Raw genomic sequence first — 9,529 nt, forward strand, 5'->3', positions numbered from 1 at the left:
ATAAGGAGGGCTTACATTCTAATGAATAAGCATCTGGTTAAAACATTTTAAAGGCTGCATTAATCTCCTTTGGATCTTCAACCTTGTTCTGTCTGAATTTGAACAATTGACAAGAAGCCGATATTTGTCGAACCTGGTGTGCTAATAATTCCCGGCTTTATCTCCATGTTCATAAAATGCCACACCTGACTGGAGTAACAGTTCAGTGTATGTTGAGTCATTATTAAATCGAATTCAGATTGCAATAATATCCGTTCCTTTAATACAGTTCTGGGGTTGGAGAAATTGCATATAGACTATCAAGTTGGGAAATACGACTAGTTTAAATTGGATCATTTTTCTTTTATGTAATTTAAGCTCAAACTTTATGTAAGAGATTATTTCCCTCTAATGTAGGCGTTTAAGGTTTCCCATAATAATGACGCTGAAATATCAGGTCCCCTGTTATTAGCCAAAAAAATGTCAATCTGCCATTCAACAAAAGACACAAAGTTTTCATTTGACAATCAGCGAACGTTTAGTCGCCATAATTTTTGTTCCACAGGTCTGGGAGAAAGTTTTAAGGTCATAGACACAGGAGAATGGTCAGAGAGAACGATAGCTTCGTACTTGCAATTTATAAGAGAAGACAACAGTCGGTTATCAAGTAGAAAAAGATCTGTACATGTAAAGTGTGGTGTACAGAAGAAAAGAAGGAGTAAGCCTTCTGTTTAGGGTTTAGAAGCAAAAGGAATCAGAAACAGCAACTCAGACATAAAAGATTTAAGTACTTTAGCAGAGTGTGAGAGTGATGCTGGTTGAGGAGAAGAACAATCTAAAAGAGGATCGAGCCAACAATTAAACTCTCCTCCCAAGACTAGATAATGACGCGTCGAATCGGGTAGAAGTGAAATAAGCTGTTTAAAATAATTTTCATCATCGTAATTAGGGCTGAACGATATATTGCATTTGCGATAATCTCGTGATATTACAAAACGTGATTTGCGCACCGGAAGGTGTGCGATACGACAGTCACGTGACGCTAACTGAAGTCAGAGGGGCGCCGTGCAGACTGCTTGTTAACAAGGTGCCGCTAACTGGAGTAGCTCCCCGAGCCTCGTTTTGCACCATGGCAGCGGCAGACGAGGAGGACACAAGCACCGGGACATTAGTCCCGAAAACAAACGGCACTTCCTTGGTATGGAAGCATTTTGGATTTAAAAAAGAAGATGTGGAGCAGCGACACGTCCTCTGTAAAGAAGGCCGTGCTCCCGTTGCCACTTCACGGGGCAATACTTCAAACCTGTTCAGGCCACCTAAAAAGGTACCACAGAGCCGTGTACGACAGCGTTGTCTCAAATAAACCGAGCACCAGCGCGCAGGGCGAGCCAAATCCACAAGGCAGGGGACGTTGACGGAGTGCTATGAAAGCGTCACCCCTTACGAGCGCAGCTCCAAGCGGCACGCGGATATCACTCGGACGCTAACAGAGTTTATCGCCAAAGACATGATGCCTATTAGCGTGGTGACCAAGCGCGGGTTTATGGCATTGATAAATACCCTGGACAAACGGTACAAGATGCCCTCCCGCACATTTTTTAGCCAGACTGCACTACCGATCTGTACAAGAAGTGCAGAGACAAAGTTGTCGCGGAGCTCAAAGCGGTGAAATTTTTTTCGACCACGACGGATTTGTGGTCAAGAATCACAGCTGAACCTTACCAAAGCCTGACGGTTCATTGTATTGATGAAGACTTCAATCTCAAAGCTCGCTGCCTGGAAGAGACCTACTTCCCCAGTGACCACACAGGTGAAAATATAGCAGCCGCAGTGAGAGAGGGGCTTTCCAGCTGGGATCTGGATGAAGAGAAACAACTAATGACGCAACAAATATGGCGCTCGCTGCTCGGCTGAACGGATGGATGAGGGTCCAGTGTTTCGGGCATCGTTTATGTGGCTCCAAGACGACATCACAGGCACGGCTTCTTTCAAACGGGCGCTTTATTGTGGCTTAGCAACGCCGTGAAAACTACAAAGCATAAAAACAGTAGTTTCAGGCACCTTAAACAATCACCATGATTTACAAATGTTGAAAAGAATGCTACCTCGTGGCCGCCTGCCATCTTGGAGGTCTGAAACGGTTACATCTGCGGCTTCGTGCAGTCTAAACAATCACAGTATCACATCAGAACAACATATTTACAGCATTGATCGTGTCTTACATTACATTACATCATGACAAATACCTTATGTCGCTGGCTACTTGGCACAGCTGCTACAAACGTGGCTCAGTCAGCTCTCTGCGCATCTGAACACACACAGCTCTCGCAGCCTCTCACACTCTGAGCCAAACCTCGCGATAACATGCGGTATCACAATGAACATTTAAGAAAGGAACAAAAAAAAACACAATATCAAATACACTCATCTTTACATTAACAATAATGAACTTTAAACAAAAGACATTTCTTCACTTGTACAAAATATGAATTTCATTTAACTTGCAACATTTAACTTCTTCATGTTTATTAAATCATTTAGATGACACTTACACTCCCACCAAAATCACCAATTGTCTCTCAATGTGATTTTCTAAGAAGTGTCAAGTTTGAGTCCGAGTTTGTTTTCTGTGTCAGTCTCAAGTAAAGTCACGACTTTGTGAATAGGTCGTTCTAAGTGTATTAATCTCGTCAATGGTTTTCCTTTGTCAAAGGTGGTTTCACTTGTCTTCAACTTCACCTTTCGAACTTTGCCATCTTGACTTTTAAGAGTCTCTGTCACTCTGGCGAGCTTCCATTTACATCTGGGAATGTTGTCATCCTGTAGTATCACGATGTCATTCACTTGCAGGTTTTTTGAAACCTTTTGCCATTTCTGTCGCTGTTGGAGATTTAACAAATATTCTCGCCGCCATCTTTCCCAAAATTCATTTGCTAGCAACTGGACTTTTCTCCATCTTTTATTCAAATACAAATCATCCTTGCAAAATTGTCCAGGGGGCGGTAGAATAACTGAAGATTTCATTGTCAATATATGGTTAGGAGTTAGTGGTTCTGGACCCGTGGGATCATTTAGATGTTCAACACTTAAGGGTCGACTATTGATGATTGCCATGGTCTCATAAAGAAATGTTCTGAGACTAGTTGTGTCAAGTCTATGGGAAGATTTGTCCAGCATTGCCGTTAGTATGCTTCGCACTGTTCGAATTTGGCGTTCCCAAATGCCTCCCATGTGGCTAGCTGATGGAACGTTCATCACAAACTCACAGCCGATAGCTCTTTGTGGTTCTTGATCCATATCTTTCATTAACTCCAAAAACTCTCTCTTGGCACCCATGAAGTTAGTACCTTGGTCGCACCTTAATTGTCGGACAGGACCTCTTATGGCTATCAGAGTTCGAAGGGCGTTCATGAAAGCATCTGTCGATAAGTCGTCGAGTGTTTCAATGTGTACAGCTCGTGAACATAGGCACGTAAACAATAATCCATATCTTTTGACTTCCTTTCTTCCTTCCCTTACAATAAATGGACCGAAACAATCGACGCCACAATATGTAAAAGGAGGAGATGTTTCTGTTCTCACTTCAGGCAGATCTGCCATCTGTTGGACGTTTGTTGTCTTTCTGTATCTTCTACACTTTACACAACGGTAGATGTGTGAAGAAACAACATTTCCACATCCTAAGATCCAAATTCCACTTGCACGCAATTGATTCATAGTCATGCCTCTTCCTTGATGATGTACACGTTCGTGATGATGTTTCACAAGTAAGGCTGATACATGTGATTCTTTTGGGAGAATTGCGGGGTGTTTAACATCATGATGCAGGGCTGATTGAGATAATCTTCCTCCCACCCTGAGAACATCTGACTTGTCCAGGAAAGCATTTAGCTGTCTCAGTCTGTCGTGCTTGTGTAAGGTATTTTCCTTTCCAGATCTGATTTTCTTTATTTCCTCAGAGAAAGCTTCTCTTTGCACAAGCTGGAAGATGAAAACTTCTGCATCTTTTCTCTCTTCAAGATCTGTCTCTTTGTTTGTTCTTTGTAGGACACCCTTATACTCCTTGATGAATCTTTTGAGTCTGGCGATTGCCTTTATTGCTCTTGACCAATCTGAAAACTTCTTCAAACATTCCAGTAGTGGATTTGATTCCTTTGAATGAATGGTGTGTGTATGACTTTTACGAAGTTCAGGATCTGTTTCTTCGATTTCTCCCACCGTTTCCTCTTTCACTGGAAGATCTTGTTTCCAAAGGAAATCAGGGCCCTTTAACCAGTTTGACTCCTTTAGTTGACTTGCACTTAAACCTCTGAAGCATGATCAGCCGGGTTGTTTGCTGAGCTGACGTGCTGCCACTGTTCAGGACTGGTGCTTTGTCTTATCCGTTGGATTCGATTGGCGACAAATGTGTGGAATCTTTTTGCATCATTGTTTATGTACGCCAGTACGACTTGGGAATCTGTCCAATAGAATTCTTTGAGATTCTCGATTTCAAGTTCTCGTTTGATCTGATCTGCATTTCGAACTGAAGTCACAGCTGATGACAGTTCGAGCCTTGGGATGGTCATCTGTTTAGTGGGCGTGACTCTTGCTTTACCCATGACAAGAGAACAGGTGATCTGTCCTTCCTTGCTTATTGTTCTGAGGTATGCACATGCACCATACCCTTCGAGGCTTGCATCTGAGAAGTTATGCAACTCATATTGTGTGACATCATGGTCTTGTGAGTAGGTTCGAGGGATCTTTAGAGCTGCCAATTTGGGCAGATCTCTCAACCAAGCTTCCCACCGTGGTAGAACATGGTCAGGAAGATCATCATCCCAGTTCACTTTGTCTTTGCACAACGTTTGTAGTATTTGCTTTCCAATCAGTATGAACGGAGCAACGAACCCAAGGGGGTCGTAAACTGAAGCGACTGTCGAAAGCACCCCTCTTCTTGTTAATGGGTTTGCTTTCACTTGTACTCTAAACTGGAATTCGTCAGCCTCGACACACCATTGCACACCGAGTGCACGTTCGATGTGAACTTCTCCAAGAGCCATATCTTGATCTTTGGCTGACGCTTGTTCTTCTTGTGGAATTGCTGCAAGCACCTCTTTATTGTTTGACACAAATTTATGTAAATGTAGGTTGCCTGTTCTGCAAAGTGCTCTTGATTCTTCAACTAACTGTATAGCTTCCACTGTTGAGTTCACACTAGCGAGTCCATCATCAACATAGAAGCTTCTTTGGATGAATTTCACAGTCTCTTTGCTGAACTTGTTTTTGCCTTGCGATGCGAGATGTTTAAGTCCAAAGTTGCAACACCCAGGAGATGAAGCTGCTCCGAAAAGGTGCACCTTCATCCTGTACACTGAGGGCTTGGAGTCGAGGTCGCATTTATCCCACCAGAGAAATCTTAGATAGTCTTGATGTTCTTTGACCACATGGAATTGGTGGAACATTCTCTCCACATCACACATAAAGGCAATGGGACCCTTCCTGAATCGGCATAACACTCCGACCAGCGCATTGGTAAGATCTGGCCCGGTCAGAAGGTGGTCGTTGAGAGATGTGTTTTGGAAGCGGGCCGAACAATCAAAAACCACACGGATCTTTGCAGGCTTGTGGGGGTGGTAAACCCCATGGTGTGGAATGTACCATGCTGCTTCGTTGTCCACTTCTTCTTCTGGGACCTTTTCTGCATCTCCGCGGGTTATGATGTCATCCATAAACTTGACATAATCTTTGTAATATTTTTCATCTTTTCTCAATCGACGCTCCAATGAAGACAATCTGTGCTGAGCATATTGCTTGTTGTTTGGAAGCTTTGGATTGTCTGTCTTGAATGGTAGTGGGAGCTCGAAGTGACCGTCTTCTTTTTGTTTTATGCCTGTGGTCACCTTTGACATGAACAAATGTCCTCCTGAGAGACTGGATTGTCGTCTGTTGCATGATCAGAAAAATCAGATTCCAAAGCTTTTATCACATCGACTGGACTGACTTCTTTCACTTGAGTTCTACACACAAAGTGCACTTCTTGTTTGAGTTCAACCTGTGGTTGTAAGACAGGACTTACTTCACGAACAATGATTCTGTGACTTGTGCCAATAGCATCATTGTCATTTTGAACTTGATATGAGCAACCAACTATGCTCCAGCCCAGATCAGTTAGCTGTGCGAAAGGTTGGTTCTCTTTGCCTGTGAGTACTTCTCTTGGTAGAAGGGCTTGTTGACAGTTATAGCCGATAAGCAGACCAACTTCACATTTGAGCAGTGGAGGTAACTTATCTGCCAGCCTTTCAAGATGGGGCCATTTCAAGGCGGTCTCGGATGTTGGAATATGTGATCTGTTAACTGGAATAAACTCTCTTGTAAAGACGGGTGGTAATGTGATTCTTTTTTCATGCTTATATCCTCTGACTTGAAGGTTTACCAGCTTCTCACATGGTATAATGGTTGACTTCGCAGACATAGTGGATAGTCTCAAACTGGCTTTACTTTTATCTGTGTTGAGATCCTGGGCTACTTCATCCAAGATGAAGGATGTATCGCTCTGTGAGTCGAGGAGCGCATACACCAAGACTTCTTTGTCTGGGTGGTTTGTAGACGAGACCCAAACGGGTATTATAGAGGATGTCATTGTGCTTGAAGTCTCTTGAGTGACTCTGTTAGATATTGCAGCTTCTGGTTTGTCTTCTTTATTGTCTGCTTTGTCCTTGTCTTGAGCGTTGTCCTCATTCTTTGTAGATGTTGCCTTCTTACGCTCTATGAACTTGTCATTGTGTAGACATGTTGGATGTCCTTTTTGACATTTTTCACATGTACTCCTTTTGTCACACTTCTTTGAATGATGTCCAGTTTTTAAACATCCAAAACACAGCTTTTCTGTCTGTACAAACTTGATGCGATCTTGGAGTGTCTTTTCTGTGAACTTGAAACATTTGTCGAGTATGTGACCATTTCTTTTACAGAAGAGACAGGTCACCGTACTTGTATGACCTGAAGTTGTTGAGTGACTTGAGTTTGTAGTGAGCGTTTTTGCCTGAATGACTTGGCTGCGTGTGTGTTTGGGTTTACTTGCTTCCAAACCTTTGAGTGCTTGCATTGATGCTATAGGATCGCAAGCTAAATCAGCTTCAGTAGACACAAATTCCACAAATGTGTGAAATGATGGATACTCTCCATTATTTGTTTGTCGCATCTTCATAGCAGTGCGGTTCCATCTTGTGGTTAACCAATCTGGAAGTTTCAACAAAAGTTTCTGAATTTCCATACAGTCATTAAGAACTTCTAAGGATCTTATGAGTGGTATTGCAGCGTCGCAACTCCCAAGGAAATCAGCGAACTCTCTCAACTCATTTCCATCTTTAGAGCTTATTTTAGGCCAACTGTGAAGCTTGTCTCTGAAGCATTTTCCTATTGTGAATAGATCTCCAAACCGCTTCTCCAATAATTTCCAAGCTGAATCATATGCTTCATCTGTGCCAATGAGGAGAAATCCTTCAACTGCTCTTTTTGCAGATCCTCCGAGGTACTTCCTGAGATAGTAAAGTCTTTCATTTTTTGGAATGTTTTTTCTTTCAATCAAGGTTTCAAAGGATAACTGCCAGTCTTTGAACTTTAAAGGATCTCCAATGAACACTGCAGGTTCTGGAGTAGGAAGACGATTAGCACTGATTGCTTCTGCCAGAATACCAACAAGATCAGAATTTGGCTGTGGATGAGCCACGGGAACTGGTACAGCTTGTGGAATGAATGGTGGACTTGAAGCTTTGAGGGTTTGGTTTGTGGTGGTCTTCGATTGTATGCCAGGATTTGAGCTTGGTACATGGATGCAGGAGCTTCTGAAACGAATGCCGGAGTTGAATTTGGAATTTGAAAGGTAGTAAGTGGTATGATTGGGATTGTTTGGAAGTCACTCGCTGGTTAACGCTGTGCAATGAACTTTGTCTTTCAGAAATATTTTCAGCCTCATCATAAACCTTAACTCGAGCTTTGGCAGCATTCAACTTTTTGACTTCCTCCAAGCGTTCAATTTTCCTGCGCTGCTCTTCTATTGCTTGCTGCCTTGTTAAGTTCTCTACCTGTAGTTTTTGTAGTTCAACTGTTTCTTTTTCTTGCTCCTCCATTACTGCGAGAATTTCTTGAGATGCAGCTGCTTCAGCTTCTGCTTCCACTCTTTTGATTGTTTGCAAGCATGACTGATGTGAACTACTGCTACCAGACCGACGTGATTTAGACCTTGACTTGGAGCCTTCAGATCCTAAACATGACCCAACATCTGGCCATGGTTCTTCATCAACTTTGTCGCCCTTCAGCTGTTTTGCAGCTCTTTTGACAATAAATGCAGATAATGATGCACACGCGTCTGCTTTGCGCCTTATGTCTGCTTCAGGACCTTGTATTGACGAATCTGATCATAACTGTTTGCACATCATTGCAGGTGTCATTTACATTGCTGATCAGTTCGTTTAGTTCACTTTCTGAAGCTTCTTTTCTTAACATTACTTTGCTCAATCTTGCTTCATATCTCCATTTTTCAAAAACAACAGCGTATCTGTGCTGGAGTCCTTTAAGTTTCTCTTCTTGAAGTTCTTTACCCTTTTCAGTCAACGTTCTACTCTTTCACTTTTACGGACAGTTTGTGCTTCTACAGCTTGCTCAGGACCACTTCTTCAACTTCAGTAAATGGCACAGCATCGAGCTTTTCATTGTCTTTGTCAGTCATCTTGTGAGTTGAGCTTAAACTTCAGTATTCCCCCGAAAAATGAGTGCATCATTATGTCTTGGAGTATTACTTTTGTATTACTGTCATTGTATACTTTAGCTGTGACAAATATTACTCTTAAACAAAATAAATTGACCTTTAAGTAAGTTATGCACGCTTCACATGCAGTTATGATCTTAAGCAAAATGCACGAAACCCTTTACAATGAAACAACAATGCATCGCTTTAAGGTTGAACAGAAATCAAGTATCTTTTGACAAAGTACTCTAGAAACTTATAGTGGACCTTTCAACTTGACTTGACCACTCTTATTTTTTCTTTCAGTACAGTCCTTTCTTAATTCTGCCTACTTCCAATTAATACTTTGTTGTTGCGTTGCTTTGATGCTTGTGAGCGATGTCCTGTGGTACTGGCGCCCTCTGTGTCCGCACCACCGTACCGTCACTCACTGCCGCTGCTTAACGAGCTTCTCACCGGCGCTGGGCTGGGCGAGTTTTCACTGTGGCTCCAAGACGACATCACAGGCACGGCTTCTTTCAAACGGGCGCTTTATTGTGGCTTAGCAACGCCGTGAAAACTACAAAGCATAAAAACAGTAGTTTCAGGCACCTTTAAACAATCACCATTGATTTACAAATGTTGAAAAGAATGCTACCTCGTGGCCGCCCTGCCATCTTGGAGGTCTGAAACGGTTACATCTGCGGCTTCGTGCAGTCTAAACAATCACAGTATCACATCAGAACAACATATTTACAGCATTGATCGTGTCTTACATTACATTACATCATGACAAATACCCTTATGTCGCTGGCTACTTGGCACAGCTGCTACAAACGTGGC

The 9,529-nt window shown here is 42.5% G+C and overlaps 1 long non-coding RNA gene across 1 annotated transcript; it reads right to left on the minus strand.

Moving 5' to 3' along the window:
- Positions 1–1,931: 1,931 nt before the first annotated feature.
- On the minus strand, positions 1,932–2,356 carry LOC115384699 (uncharacterized). The gene is made up of 3 exons (XR_003930931.1): positions 2,226–2,356; positions 2,085–2,143; positions 1,932–2,008 (listed from the first exon to the last, which is right to left on the minus strand). It is a non-coding gene; the product is annotated as an uncharacterized LOC115384699 (long non-coding RNA).
- Between the last annotated feature and the right edge of the window lie 7,173 nt (positions 2,357–9,529).

The sequence above is a fragment of the Salarias fasciatus genome, unplaced genomic scaffold (assembly GCF_902148845.1).
Source record: "Salarias fasciatus unplaced genomic scaffold, fSalaFa1.1, whole genome shotgun sequence".
Classification (NCBI taxonomy): domain Eukaryota; kingdom Metazoa; phylum Chordata; class Actinopteri; order Blenniiformes; family Blenniidae; genus Salarias; species Salarias fasciatus.